The sequence below is a fragment of the Marmota flaviventris genome, chromosome 11 (assembly GCF_047511675.1).
Source record: "Marmota flaviventris isolate mMarFla1 chromosome 11, mMarFla1.hap1, whole genome shotgun sequence".
NCBI lineage: Eukaryota > Metazoa > Chordata > Mammalia > Rodentia > Sciuridae > Marmota > Marmota flaviventris.
This window is the reverse complement of record NC_092508.1, coordinates 47470323-47486996: the sequence shown is the minus strand read 5'-3', so window position 1 is coordinate 47486996 and position 16674 is coordinate 47470323. Positions and strand designations below refer to the sequence as shown.

The 16674-nt window shown below is 35.0% G+C and overlaps 1 pseudogene; it reads left to right on the top strand.

Moving 5' to 3' along the window:
• LOC114099622 (nucleophosmin-like) overlaps positions 1-16674 on the top strand; it is a 74429-nt pseudogene that overhangs the window by 14901 nt on the left and 42854 nt on the right.

The following is a 16674-nucleotide window of genomic DNA, read 5'->3' as shown; positions in this document are numbered from 1 at the left end:
AAACCTCAGCAAAGGATTCAAGAATAGAAAAGCCCTTGGACACCCAGCAATCAAACCATACAAGTAATCATGGATTAATATCTTTTCATGTACACGTATATATTCATGCAATTTGTAATATCCCCAAACTCCAATTATCTTTGGCATTCAATGCTGAAAGATAGAACAAATCAAGCCAGGTAGAGTACGCAGACTAAGGACAGTGGTTTGATGTGGCCCTGCCACTGCATCCTCCTTGACTCCAAAGACAGTGAGGAAGGACCTCAGAAGGCCTGGAAATGAGGTACTTGATGCCACTTAGAAACTTGCTGAACAATATTGAAAAAAAGAGGGAAAATGAAGCCAACTTTCTGCACTGGCATAAACAAATAATCATAATAATAATTAATAAGATGATATAACAAGCAAGTGAATCCAGAAAGAAACTCCCACTGCTACAAAAATGTCTAAGATGACTGAGCAGAAATAGAGAACAGGATATCTCTAATAGGCTTCTCTAGAGACCTATAAATTCTGATAGTGAATGAAAAATTATTCAATCCAAATGTTTAATATCATAAACTTTACATCCTCAAATTAAAATATGTAAATCTATGCTGCATTTTTAGTCAATAAATTTATTGTAAATCTGATTAAACTTGTTCAAAATTTTAGTATTTTATGAATTATTAAGACAAAGTATATTTGTTCATTATTGCCTAAAACTAAATCATTACAAAGTCTATGCTCTAAAAAGAATCCCATGTCTGCAAAACATAGATAAAAAGTGATTAATGACTCTTTTAGTTGAGTATTATCATTTACTATAATTGAGTTACATTGAGAATTTGGCCCAGTACTCTACTATTATTAAATATGTACAGAACAGCACAAGTAAAACATACCAGGGAAACAATGTCTTTGACCTTCAAAAACACTTTAATTACTTAACCAATCCAATTTATGATCAACAGAAAACCTTTTGGTGTAGGATTCTAATATAGATCATATGCATTGCTTTCAGAAATTTTCCAGACTGTTTTTTAATCTATTGTCTATGAAGACATAGGAAATATCTTCCATTGCTATGCATTTTATTTTGATGGGTTTTTTTAAAAAATATTTTTATACTTATAGTTTTTCTCAAAATGACCAGCTTGCAGGATCCAAAGATCACTATATCATTAACATTGTTCATTTGGGGATTCTTCATTTAATAAATTTATTTACAAATTTGAATAACTTTTGGCAGTAAAAAAAAATTATTCTTACTATAAAATCATATGAGTACATAATAATTTCATTAGACTAAATTATCATAAGATAAAATGATTTATTAAGTCAATTCCTAATTTACAAAATTGATACAATCATTTGCAATAACTAGAAATATTTTTAAGATGTTTTCTCTCCCAAATCTGGCAGATTTTTATCTGACTTTGTAACAAGGGTCTTTCTGCATTCATTGTTTCAACAACTCTAAAGAGGCATACGTTTACATAGAGTAAAATTCACCCTTTTCAAGTATGCAATTAAATAATTTTTAGCGTTTTACCATGTGGTTGCACAATGATCATAAATCAGTTTTGAAACATTTTCATTCCCTCAGTAAAATCTCTCAGGCTCACAGAAAGTCTATTCCTATTTCCACCCTCAGCCCCAGACAACCATTTAATTACTTTGTCCCATGAACTTCTATCTTCTGTATGTTTATGATAATAATATGAGCTATATTTTAGGCATTAGACTTAATCTACTAAGGAGAAAGGAGTTAAAGCAACTGTGCTAAGATTCATTTCCTTCCCTTTTGGTGGGAGAAGAAGGAGGTGACCGATTCTGTGGGAAAGAAAGAAGTCATATGGCCCAGTCTCTTTGTAAAATGTTTACAACAAGACCTCATAGTAAATATAATAATAATTGATAGAAAGATAGTCCATAAAGACTATCTGTGGAATGCTTTTAGGAGGATTGACATGATCTGAGATGTTTTATAATAGTCAGATGTAGGACCATAATAATCAGTAAATGACATATTCTCTAAGTTAGACCTTATTAGTAAGATTTAGGATTTATTTTCCAATTCATTAGATCAGGCCAAAGATTCCTTCTCTTCACAATGAAGTAGCTTTTGCATAAATATACATACTTTAAAAATATGACCATAAAACATGCTTAGCCTTAATTTTGCCTCCCATCCTCTTGATATCCTATAGGATAAAGTCCTTGCCAAAGAGAAAAGACAAAGGCTCCCATTCCTCAGTGTCTAATTCTGCTTATCAAATATGTCAACAAAGGAGCTGATGTTGTGGTTCAGCAGTAGAGCACTCACCTAGCACATGCAAGGTGCTAGGTTTGATTCTCAGTCCCACATATAAATAAATAAATAAATAAAATTTTAAAAAAGTTATCAGTATTTCAACAGAGAATAGTAAAGGTACATCCTTCTGACAGTCTAGAAGTCCTCAAAATACCAAGGCTTTCTTTGTCTGATTAGAAGAATGGCCTTTTATCTGCCTGTTTCAGCAAGTGCAACAGAATTTAGCCAAAGAATTTTCACACTTTCATGTTGACTCAGGTTGTCTTAGAGAGAAGACAAACAGGAATCACATTTGGTAGTGCCAGATAGGTTATATTCTTGACTTGTGAAGCAAAGAGCAAGACATTCAAGAGACTATCAATCTAGGCATATTGAGTCCATGCAAGTAGGAGCTGGGATACCTGGGAGCAAAAATCTTATAAAAAGTTATATTCTACAGATACACCATAATGGCAAAATTTAGACTGGCAACACAAAAATTTCACAGGAGAATATTGGGAGTATAAAATGATACAATTCTTTCTTGAAAAATACCTGGAAATTTCTTAGACATATTTCAAAAGAAGAAACACAAATAGCCAACAAATATATGAACAAAAAATTTAACATCTTTAGCAATTAGGAAAATGCAAATAAAAACCACAAGAGATTTCATCTCACTCCAGTTACAATGACAGCCATCAAGAATACAAATGATAAGGGCTAGGGATGTAGTTCAAGTGGTAACGCGCTCGCCTAGCATTCGATCCTCAGCACCACGTAAAAAAAATAAATAAAGATGTTGTGTCCACCGAAAACTGAAAAATAAATATTAAAAAATTCTCTCTCTCTCTCTCTCTCTCTCTCTCTCTCTCTCTCTCTCTCTCTCTCTCTCTTCTATCTCTACAAAAAAAAAGAATAAAAATGATAAGCTGGGCATGGTGGTGCATGCCTGTAATTCCAGAGGCTCAGGAGGTTGAGGCAGGCAGTTCAAAGCCAGCCTCAGCAACAGCAAGGTGCTAATCAACTCAGTGAGACCCTGTCTCTAAATAAAATAGGTGTGGAGATGTGGCTTAGTGGTCAATTGCCCCTGAGTTCAGTCCCCAATACCACCCCCCACCAAAAAATACAAATGATTTTTTTTTTAAGATGCTGGATAGGATATGGGATGACTATATTGTTGAGATTTTAAATCAGTACAACCACTATGGGGAATCAAGATAGAGGTTCCACAAAAGAGTAGGAATGGTCTGGGTGTGGAGGCACACACCTGTAATCCCAGGAGCTCCGGAGGTGGAGGCAGGAGGATAGTGAGTTCAAAGTCAGCCGTCAGCCTCAGCAATTTAGCAAGGCGCTAAGCAACTCAGTGAGACCCTGTCTCTAATAAAATACAAAATAGGGCTAAGGATGTGGCTCAGTGGTCTAGTGCCCCTGCATACAACCTCCAGCACCCACACCCTCAAAAATAAAAAATAAAAAGACTACGAATGGAATGACCATATGACCCAGCTATACCATTTCTCAGTATATATCTCAATGAATTAAAGTCATCATATTATAGTGATACACACATACACATGCTTATAGCAGCATAATTCACAATTGCAAATTATGGAACCAGCTTATAGTTCCATCAGTGGATGATTGGAAAAAGAAAATGTGGTATATACACACAATGAAGTTCTATCCAGCCAAAGAAAACAAAATTGTGTCATTTGCAGATAAAAAAATGGATAGATCTTGAGAGCATTATTTTAAGTACAATAAGCCAGACTCAAAATAGTTATGAGTCATATATTTTCTTTCATATGTGGAAGTTGAAGAACTAAAAGCTGGCGGGGGGCGGGGGCGGGGGGCGGGTTCAGGGATGGTAATGGGAACCTCATGAAAGTAGAAGGAAAAACATCCATGTAGAGGAAAGGGACCAGGTGAAGGGAAGAGAGGATAGAAAGCGTAGGTACTGGGAAATGAAATCAACCAAATTATATTGGTATATTGTGTGCACAGAAGAATATGCAACAACAAATCCCACTATTATGTACAGTTACAATGCACTAATAAAAAAATAAAAGATAAATAAATAAACTTAAATTTTAAAAAAGAAAGATTCCTGGCCATTTCTTAAAGAAAAAATATTATCTATGCTGTGATCTAGCAGTTCTACTCATTGGAATTTACTGAGGAGAAATGAAAACATCTTTCCACACAAAGACTGATATAAGAATATTCATTACAGTTTCATGAATGATAGACTGGAATTTGCTCAAGTGTTCATATAAACAAGAATGTGTAAGTAAACTGTAGTGTACACCCAGAATAGAGAATAGTCAGAAATAAACAGGAACAGATTACTGATACTCAGAAAAACATAAATGAATTTCAAAAACATACTGAACAGAAGAAGTCTTATCCAAATGAGTACATAATATATGTTTTCATTTCCATGAGGCTTTTGAAAACGCAAAGTTTGGGCTGGGGTTGTGGCTCAGTAGTAGAGCACTCACCTAGCATGTACAAGGCCCTGGGTTCGATCCTCAGCACCACATAAAAATAAATAAAATAAAGATATTGTGTCCAACTACAAAAAATAAATATTTTTTTAAAAAAGAAAGAAAAAGCAAAGTTTATAAGGAAAAAATAATAATGATTGCATCTAGAGTGGGAGGCAGGGAATAGACACAGGAAAGTTCTCTGGAGTGAGATCACAAGTTTATATCTTCACAGAGACTTGATTTACATAGATACATGCATTTTTCAAACCTAGAAAACACGCTTAATTAATTTTATTGTATGTTACCTCTTCCCTCTCACTCTCTTTGTAGTACTGGGGATTGGACCCAGGGCCTTACATACTAAGAGCTCTACCACTAAGCTACATTCCCAGCTCTTTTTATTTTTGAGACATTAGGTTACCTAGGTTGGCCTAGAAATTGTTATCCTCCTGCTTCAGCCTCCTAAGTAGCTGGGATTACAGGTACGCACCACTGTGTGCAGCTACATTTTACCTCTAGAGAAATAACAGCTTCATGAATGATAGTCAGACTATCATATAAAAATGTTGAATTTTACTTAACCATATGAGTCCTAAATATTAGGGGGACCATCCTAAATGGTCTGCAATTTACTTTTAAAATGCATCAAAAAAGATTGAATGATTATAGAGAAATAATGTAATATATAATCAAACAGTATACTGAAGGCTTATCATGAAATCTATTTCCTGTGTATACTAGCATTATATTCAAAATTTTTTAATTTCTATATGTTTGAAATTTTACATATTAAAGTATTGAAAATGTGTGTGTTTGTGCATGTGTGTCAAGGTAAACTACATTCTTGTTTTTCCAAAAGAGTATTGATACTGTATAGGAATAGACAAATTTTGCTGCTACACATATAGTTCTTAGTTTGGAATGGGCTCTGTAACAAAAACAGATTAGCAGGAGAGAAAGAAAGAAACAAGTTTATTAGCACAAGCACTGTACCCACAAAGGAGAAAGCACAACCAAAAATAACTCAAAATGGTGGCTTAGAACCATGCTTAAATAATCTTCAGCAAAGAACAATGAATTTGTGGATAAAAAAATATTTTTGGCTTCACAGAGCAGAAACTATGGAAAGGTAAATATTTGAGAAGGAACTAATGTAGTAAGCTATGTTTGCAGATTCTTCTGGTGCCATCTCTGGACTTAAGAGTTCTAGAATTGTCTTTCTGTCTAAAGACAAGGTTTAGATTGATATGATGTAAATATACATCAATATATAATAATTCATGTAATACAAATAAATGCATAATGTATATAATATAAATAAAATACTTATGTATTTATATAACTAATTATATTTCTAATCATATAATTTGTTACATGATTAATAAATATATATATAACTATATTTTAAAATCAATTGTTACATAATTACAATTTATTTTAGGTAAATTTGTAATTTTGAATCTTTTCTTTAAGAAGAAGATAAGAAGAAAAGAAAGAGCTTTTCCTCTGCTGCTTCTTGCTTGCCTCCAGCTGTAAACTAATTCTGATCTGAGAGAGGCATATTTTAGAGGGACATTCTTGTTTATTTCAACATTTAACTTAAATTGCTTATTAAGAATTTAGTACCTTCTTGCCCAACATGATCAATGCTAGTAGCTGATCAGTTAAGCAAAATGCTAGTTAAAATTGGAAATAAATATTGACGCATGTCTTGCCATTTGAACTCTAAACACATAAATACATGAAATATCTTTTAATTTTTTTATACATTCAATTTTTGCTATTGTTCTAACGAACACAGTTCCATGTCACTTTTTTTTCACTAACCATTCCTATAATGCATCAAACATTATTTTCTTTTATGGTTTCTTCAAACCAGAGGGAGAACAACCCTGCAAAGAAACTACATGCATAATTTTTACACTTTTGTACTATTTATGTACCTTTATGAATTTTTTTCAAAGCATTCATTAAAAAATGCACTTTTCCTATTCCACTTTAGGCATTATTTACTAAATTGTTTTATTTGCTACATATCATAGTAAATAGGCTTGGCATAAAAAGATTAGGTCATAAGTGTAATTATAGCTGTATAATCAAAATTCTAATGTAACACATAAAAATCAATCTGATTTAATGTATTTTTAAACTTTATAAGAAAAATAAATTAATATTTTTTTTATGTCAGTATTCAATGACTGTTGTTTTCTTATGTAATATTTTCAAATCTCCTTCAGCACAGTATTATCTGATTCCCACTGAAAACTTCTTTCCTAATAAAGTTCTTCAAAATGCTGATGGATACACTTATTATCACTCCCCATGTGTGCCTTTATCTGACTGTTGTATCTTCTCACTCTATATTTTCTCTCCTATTCAGTATCTCTTTATATATGTTATCCACCATTATTAGGATGGTAGATTCTCTGTGTTGGTTCCTCAGCATCAGTCAAAGTAAGAAAATTTTCAACCCACTTGTACCTGAGTGCCACCACATGAAATAGCTCAGGACATTGAAGTATGAGCAAAAGTCCTTAGGGAGTGCTTACTTTCTTAAATAAAATCAAACTGGGATCTTAAGAACTTCCAATTTTCAATATGGGAAAAAATTCATCTATTTTACAGTCCAATGTTATCTGAATCAAGAAAATATTTCAAAATAAATTTTTAACAAGCTTTTAAAAAAAGAATTTTCTATTTAAGAAATGGTTAACAAATTTTATGTTACCTGAATTCCCTGGACCACAAATTTCTTGGTTAATTCTTATATAATGAACAAACAAAAGAGAGAAAGAAAAGAAGAAAAAGAGAGAGAGAGAGAGAACGCTAAAGTGGCCATAAATTTTGAGTACCATAAAATCATGCTGCTTAAACTAGCATGGATATATTCAGTACTAACCAAAGGAACATATGAAATAACAGAATAAACATGCTACATCTAGTGAAGTACTCATTTTCTTTAAGAATGAGTCATTTTACACATTACATAAATATCAAAACAATCTGGGAATAATATGAAATGGGATGAAAAAACACTTGCATTAATTTACATCTTAAAAACAGAAGAAATACTACATTTCCAATGATGTACAAAGAACATTAAAAGTTGTGCTTCTTGGTACAAATGATTTTTTGCTTTTTCTGTTGACTTTTGCAAGTCAGTGTTAATGAACTGTATAGTTTATATTTTTGCTGTCTCATCACCATCACTGTATGAAATAAAGCTGCAGAGATCAAAGCTCTGTGGTGACCTCTATAAAGATCAAAACAGTCTATGAAATTTGTTTATAGAATCTCTCTCCCTGTCTTTGTCACCAACCAGAAGTAGGAAATAGAACAAAGAGTAACCGCCCTCCCTAAGACTTGAACACTTGGGTAAGTCAGACAGGTATGTCACCATCCTCTCAATGGTACAGACAATGGTAAGACTATCTCAGAAGCAGTTCTTTCTTCCAGGTCACCCCAGCCCCACCCACAATTACCTTGAAGCCCTGCTCCATTTTCAAAACAGATACTTCAGACTCATAATAATTCTGTGATCCTGGGGGGGCAGGGAGGGACAGGGATCATACAGATTGCCTTTTTTGCTTAAGTTAATCACAATTGATTTTTGTTTCTAAGAAACAAAGACAGACCTTCCCTGACTCAAACAATTGGAATGACAAGATGTCTCAAACACAATGCAATCAAAGTTAAGCCAAGCGATCAAAACATCAGGCATTTATTTTTTTTTTATTGTTGGTTGTTCAAAACATTACATAGTTCTTGACATATCATATTTCACACTTTGATTCAAGTGGGTTATGAACTCCCATTTTTACCCCGTATACAGATTGCAGAATCATATCAGTTACACATCCATTGATTTACAAAAACATCAGGCATTTAACAGCAATAGAGGAGGCGCTATCAAGCTACAAGCTGATGTTATGTTCAATAATAACATAATTTGTTACAAGAACTATCCCATTTTTCAGATGGTTCAAAGTTCTGGTAGGACTCAGAAAAGGGATGTACCTACCTAAATAACCCTCTAACCAACCACCCACATCTGAGGTTTATGTAAAACTAGTTGTAAATGCAGCTTCTATAACACATCCCAGAGGACAAACAGAATCTGCAGGAGCCAGAGAATCTGACTTTTAAACAGCTTCACATTGATTGATTTGCAAATTCGTTTGAGAACAATTAGCTTATTTTTAAGATGTACTAAGACCAAGCATCGCACAATGTTAATAAAACATTGCATTTAAATGTTTTCTCCTTGACCATGAGATCCTTGGCACAGTCCTGGTGCTGAACTGTCAACAGCTAATGCTTGAATACCCCATCTAATTCTGTAAAAGACAAACTGGGTTCCTCTGAAGTCAAAAAAATATAAAGCTTTCTTTTCTTATTTCGTTCTTCTATATACGTCTCCCTCAATATTCTCTGCTCTAGAGAATTACCCCAATTTTTTAAAAAGTAAATAAATAAAAAAAGGACAACAGTCCATCATTCACAAACTTTTACCTGCTGTGGCCTGTGTCATTTAAGTGATGAATTACACATGTATGTTAGTGGCTCAACAACTTATTTAGTGATTTTAGAGCTTTCAGTCAACCTCCTTGATTTATTGCTTTGGGAAATAATAATGCATTCCAAGACTAGAGAGATATCTCTGTGTGTATCTGAAATAGATGATAAATTTTATTCTGGAATCTAGGGCACAAGAGAAACCATTAGAGATTAACATGTGCAATGCAGAATCTTCTCATTTTATAATACCAAGAAGTAAGGGAATAAGTAAATAAAAGCTGTAAACTTCAAAGGGATAAACAACTCATTTCACTTTTTTCTCTCATTAAATGAGTTATCCTTAATAATGAAGTATCTAAAATCTCACTTTGATACATCAAAGCCATAGCAATGAGTGTATGATATCGAATATACCATTAATTTTTTTTATAAGGGCATTTGTAGGGGAAATTTCTTCATGAAATATTAGTTCATGGAGATACAAAATAATATGTAAAGAGGTGTCAGAGATTAATTGGTCACAGGAAGATTCTCTTTCATCATTCCTCTCCTAGGACCTCCCTCCAGAATAGGTCAGAGTAGAGAACAAGCTCATTTGATGGGTCCAATGCCACTGGCTGTGATACTCACGTGCTCAGCACAGAAATTAAAATTCTGGGGCTGTGTTGTAGTATATGTATCTTTAATGTCCTGAAAAAACTTCATGCACTAGGCAATCCAGGAATGTCTAGAGGTAAATGATTATATTATGAGAGCTCCTCCATCAGTGAATTAATCCATTTGATAGATGAAAATCTGAAGGGAATACTGGTGGCATGTCATTGGAGAATGTAGGTCACTGGGGGTGTGGCCTGGACTATACCTGTCCATGCCACTTCCTGTCTCTTTCTCACATTTTGGCTACCACAAGCTGAGTGACTTTCCTGCACCATGCCCTTCCAACATGTTCTTCTGTCTCAGTTCAGACCTATAGTGGTAGAGTCAGCCAACCATGAACTGAGAACGTGAGTCAAAATAAATTTTTCCTCCTCTAAGTTGTTCTTGTTGGGTATCTTGGTCACAGTGACAGAAAGCTGACTAATACAGGCTGTCTCTGTGTGTTCTCTTCCCGGCTCTGTTTGTAGAGCCTCTGAGTATCTATTCCTGTATGGTCACAGAAGAAGACTCAACCAGCACTCAGGAGCTGTGCCACCCTGAGAAGGTCACTAGTAAAGAACCACGACCAATTCTGCTCCAAACCCCATAAAGGCAACTCTGCAGTACTGCTTCTTCTACCTAGTCATCACACTGTGGGCAAGTATGGGCTTTTTTCGCCATAAAAATGGAGAAGACCACTTTGATTCTAGAGTTAGTTCTATCTACTTTAGACCTAAAGAATCCTCTAGACCATGAAAAATCCTCTATACAGTCCTGCCTCACTCACCAAGTGACTGAATTGGGGTTTGAGAAGAAATCCTATAATAATATCAAAGTGCTCTTCTTTCTACCCTTATCTCCTAAACCTAAGTATCTTCCCAAGGGCAAAATAGGAGAGAAGTTATACTATCAGTACAAAACTGAAGAATTTGCAGTCCTGAGTTCAAGTTAACACTCAAGATTTTACCCTTTTTAACTAGATTTGCTAAAAATTTGAGATAAAGAACAAAGAGTTTTTGTGTGTGTCTGTGTGTGTGTGTGTGTACAAGCACACAAAGGCACACTCACACACATGAACACACATAGGTCAAGAAGCTTCATTATGTGTCTCTCTAATCCAATTAATTCTACCAATTCTAATTGATAGAAATCAAAATTCTATCAATCTTCATGCTATACTATATTACAATGACAGTAGACACAACATTCTATAAGTAATAATATTAGAGAAGATGCATAGTCTTCCATTTTAAAAATCAAAATCCTCTTATATCTTATAATATGCTATATATAGATACATTTACAATATACAAAAATTAATCTTTTCTTAGTAAAACCTTCATTTCGATTACACTACTAACATGACAATGAGAGAAATTTTTCAATAAACGTCTCAACCAAACCATATTAGATTACATTTTTCTTTTTAAAAAAACACATTGTTAGTCTAAGAAATATATAAGCAAAATTGTGTATTATTAATGTGTATTACTGGTTACTGCTATGTATATTCCAAGGAAAAATATTTGTTTTAAATACTATGAAATCACCTATCAATCAGTCAGGCAAATGTTTTCCATTAACCTGCATTTGTCTTCTAAAAAATCTACAGCAATGTTCTCTTTTTGGCATTATAGCTGCCCTCAGATCTATAGTAAAATATTATATATAGTATCATATATCCTTTGCAATTAAAAAAAGTCACAGAACTTATTAAACATCTCAGATGAAAGACTTGCTACAAAATTTTAAGAACTCTTTTTCATCAGAACAAAGAATATTTTATTTTTGTTTTTTATTTAAAAATAGATACTGGCACTAGATAAGAACCTAGCACTAGACAAGATCTTGAAAACAAAAAGAACAATTCAATTTGAAAAAATTCATGCTGAATGAAGAAAAGTAGAACAGACCAAACATGAGTCATCTGCACCATAATTGAATGTAGGAATAGATGTTCTATCAACAATATCTTCTCATAACAGATAATAGATACACAGAGAAAAAAAAACAATAATTATTGCTTAAGAGTGCAGCAACTGAGTCTCTTCCATGCTCAGTAATAATAGTTTGTGTGCTTTTCACATCAGTCTGCACTGCATTTAGTGAGAGTTACTAATAATAACTGACAGTTAATGAGGGTTTATCAGTGCCAGGCACTGTGCTAACATTTTACATGGATTATCTGATTTAATGCCCAGAATTGGCCCACAAAGTTTTCTTAGCCCCATTCTTACCAATGACATAAATGAGTCTTAATTAAATCTACCAAGCAAAATTACATAGCTCTTAAATGTTGAAGTCCAAATTCAAAACTAACCTACATAATTTAAGAGACTTTCCTTGTAAGTGCTACCCGCCTTTCAAAAATATTACATAAATTACATATTTTTACAAATAGGAAAATGAGTTCTAGAATTATTTAATTTTCCAAAAACTAATAGGTAGTTTATGGCAAACTCAAAGCTGCTTATGTTCTTTGACTATGCCATGAACTACTGTTCTGTCAACAAACAAAATTTTTAAAAAAACATACAACAACATTAAGCCTCTGGAACAAAGATCGGCTTTGAAAGAGTAATCCCTAAAATGAGATGCAAATTTCACCATTTTCACTAATCCCTTTTTTATTTACGATTACAATGCTCCTTGGAAGCAATGTGACAGCAAGAAGCAACATGCTTAAGTTTCATCACTCACCAGGCAGGGAAGAACGCAGATTTCCAGAACAAACATTATTTTGAAATCACTTTCTATTAAGATTGCCAGAAGAAGCTGTCACAGCTTTGCAGTAAAGAAACAAACACATGACTCCTGTTGGGCATAATATTCAGTCCCATGATAAGCAATGAATTAAAGGATTCCAACTCCAAAGATATCTAAGACATAATAACTGTGTCTGCCAAACTCAGAAGATTACTGGAACTTTAAAGTGTATTTTTCTAAGAATGACTTAACTATATGTACTTTTCAATTATTTTAAGTGGTTTATGTCTAAATGTATCAGTTTGCTGACTTCTATAACAGAATCTTCGTTACTAGCACAGAGCACATGAATCCCACAGTTTAGATAAACCTGGAATGAGTAGAACAGTATCCCTGAAAAAAATAGAGACTGTGCATTTGCTCTTACTATGTATTAAATAAATACATTATACTTAATATATTATATATACACTAAAATATATTAAAGATTATCTAGTCTATTTCCTACCTACTAGAAGAAATGTGACTCATGGATTTGATTTTTCTTGGTAAGACAGCATCTAAAACTCTAATAGTTTTCTCCACATAAAACATTTAACTATACGATAGGCTAAATGTGTGTGTGTGTGTGTGTGTGTGTGTGTGTGTGTGTATCACTTGGTTCTCCAAGTTATTCTTCTGGATGAAAGTCCTAGGATTGGTACTGACCACAAAATCAGTAGGAAATTAGTTATTTATTTTATGAGGTACTAGATTGCCTCCTTCACTGCAATTAGTATTTCCCCTTCTCCAAGTATTCAGAAATGGACACCAATAGTAAAATTGAAAAAGAGTAGCCATCTCCAAAAAAGTCACCCTAAATAAACTCCCATTGGACACTAAAAATTGATCAAAGAACTTATCATCCTGTGTCTGTACACTTAAGATACTACATATATCCAAACAGAATGTGATCACAGCCAAAAATAAACCACAGTCACCCTGTCACCAAATGGTGACTTTAAACATAATTTTTCAAAGTTGCTCAGGACCAAAAAATACAGTAAACTGAGGGAAATGGACTCTCCTCTTCTTGAAACCAAGAAGATAAGCACATTGGTAATTAGCATAGTACATCATTTTCATCATGTTTCTTTTTTTTAGAAAACAACTGAGCTACATGTAAACTACATTGAGGAAAAATGGAGACTTCTGATTAAATATTGTGGATTGAAAACACATTCTCTCTCACTCTTGAACCATTGATGAAATACAATAAAGAATTTTTGAAGTATAAGTATAAAAGGACAAAGTGAATTATTGAGGGGATAATAAAATATAAGAAATAATGATAAAGTTGGAAGAAATGAAAAATTAATAGATGAGTGATAATTCAACTTTTTACAGTAATGAAAACTAAAAACTTAAATGCCTAAGAGAAGAAAGGGTCTACATGAATCATACACTATCAGACTCCTCAAAAGTAAAATTTGAAACCAAAAATTAAAAAATTCCAGAGAGAAAAAAATTGTCTAAAATGCCAGAGTACGGCTGCATCAAAATAACCGGGGGGTGACAAACAACTTGTGTAAGTTGATACAGCAGGAATGGGAGCCGTTTATTGTAGGACAACAGAGGTATTTATACATTCCACACAGCTTATCTTAATTAGCATAAACTAGATACATCAGTCAACCAATAAGAAATCTCCACACTTAATGGCTGGCTGGTGTTACTTCACAAACCACTCCCTCTGGCATTTTGCCAGGCGCCATCCTGCTGGGAGCCATTAGCCAAGTAGGTATGACAATTTCCTTGCCAGCGTACCCCATGTTGCTTAGTGGAAGGACTCGTGGAAATAGGACATTTTGCAGTGACATTGCATCTAAGGTGACCTTGCTCAAGGACCAGGGTGGATCCGGGTTTAGGATGTTCTGGGTTTAGGGCGTTCCAGGTTTAAAGTTATTCCTGCTGGGAATAGGGCGTATCCTGCTGCCTGAGTTCCCCTTGAGTTCTCACGAGATTCAGACAGTATTTTTTGGGAGACAGAAGCCCAGTGGGGGTGGATTTGGGCAGAGAACGTGGATTTCCCCAGAACGTGATTGTAGACGGCTGGTGTGAGTTCGGGAATAAAGAGTTGCTGTTTGAATCTACAAGCTGTGTGGTGGCTCGTGATTGTGTGCCCAGCCAGACTGCGGCACCATCCAGACTTGTTTACAGACTCTAACATTTCCCCCTTTTGTTTAATTTAAATAATGACCATAGTGGTTTTTACAGAAACACTACAAACAATCTGCTACAAGCAGAAGGGGAGGATACAAAATGCCACAATACCAAGCCAATTGATGGCTCCATGCAAGAAGCCCTTGGAAAAATTATACCAGCAATGACACCGTTAGCAAAGATACTGAGTTACAATTTGTTGTAGATTACAGTTTGTTGTCTCAGTCCAGATAAAGCAGTGTCTAGATAGATTAACTCACAGTCCCAGTAAATCACAGTCCAGGTAAGTTCTGCAGGCAGCTAACTTAAATCACAGTCCAGGTAAGTTCTGCAGGCAGCTAGCCTAAGCTGTAGTAGTAGAAACAGCAACAGCTCCGAAGTCTCATCCGTTTTTCAGCCAAAGTCTCGTCCAGTTTTCAGCAACACTGGAAATTCTTCCATCCTCATCTTCACTGGCACTGGGACGAAGGCAGGAACTCCGGGTGGCTAAAGAAAATCCTGTAGTATTCCAGCAGGCACTAAGAAAACAACCTTCTGAACAATTTAGTACATTATCTCAAGGTTTTTTACATTTGAAATAAGCCTTAATAGTGCTCATTACTCCTTAGCTTCCAGGTGTGGGAGAACCATTGTAGTTACTGGCCTTGGAAATGACCAAACATCAGGGATGCCAGTAGCGTCTTTTGCTGGCTATAGCGTCCTGGGCAGCCTCAGATGGCCCTGGGGAGAGTCCTGGCCTCGGCTCTCGCAGTGGCGTCCCGCTCCCCGGGTGGGGTGGGGGGCAGGGAAGAGCCAGTTGCCGCTTCTTGGAAAGCCCTTGCTGCACCATGACCAGCTCGCGGCAGCCGCCACCACGCGATTGATGCACCCTCCGGTAACGAAAAGTATTTAGTAATAGCCTTTTGCAATTTCTTTCTTGATAATCCTTCCTCCTCTGAACTTTTTTCTTCTTTCTGACTAGAGTTCTTGAGCTTTTATCAACACATGCCCTAACTATTCTTGGTTCCACTGGGGTGCCTCCTTCCCTTAGTAATTTACTTCTCACCCCTTCCATATTTTCATCACAAAGACAATACAATACACTGAGACAAAACAAGACACAAACATACTGTATCAATCTTCTCCATTTTCTCGAAATGGCCATTTTTCCTCTCGCCCTATCTGCCTAGGGACGAGCAGATTTGCTCCCGTCCTATCTATGGACGGGCAGCTTTTTTTTCGTCACTTACCCCCGAGTGTCCCAGGGCTCCCGGTACGGGCCACCATCTGCCGCAGCCCGGCTGGCTGGGCAAAATAACCGGGGGGTGATGAGCAACTTCTGTAGACTGATACAGCAGGAGTAGGATTGCTTTCAGCAATCTCCTAAAGGCTGTATTTACTAGAATAAAGAATAAACTCAGCAAAATGAATGGGGTCAAGAAATTAGAGAAAAGGTAAGAAAGTCATCAAGATGAATAAAATCCCCAAAAGCACTTTAACAACCGAAGAAAGAAACACACATACACTGGATTAGGGAAAGAACCTGGCATGGATACCCCAAGAGAAAACCAAAACTGATAGATGACCACATACTTATATGTTGTAGCACATTTGGAGAAAGACTAGTCCTATGAACACAAAAAGCATAAATACTAAAATAAAGACAGGAAGAGAAAGAAGACAGTTAAGGAGGCGGAGGAGGAGGAGGAGGGGAGAAAGAAGAAGAAAATAATTACTATTAAATCCAGGAAAACAAAAATTTGCAATAGAATAGAATCATAGTATATATGTAACTCACTTATGAAAAAAAATATGTAAAGAGGGTGTAGATATAGATATAGATACAATAAACTAATTTACTAAGAA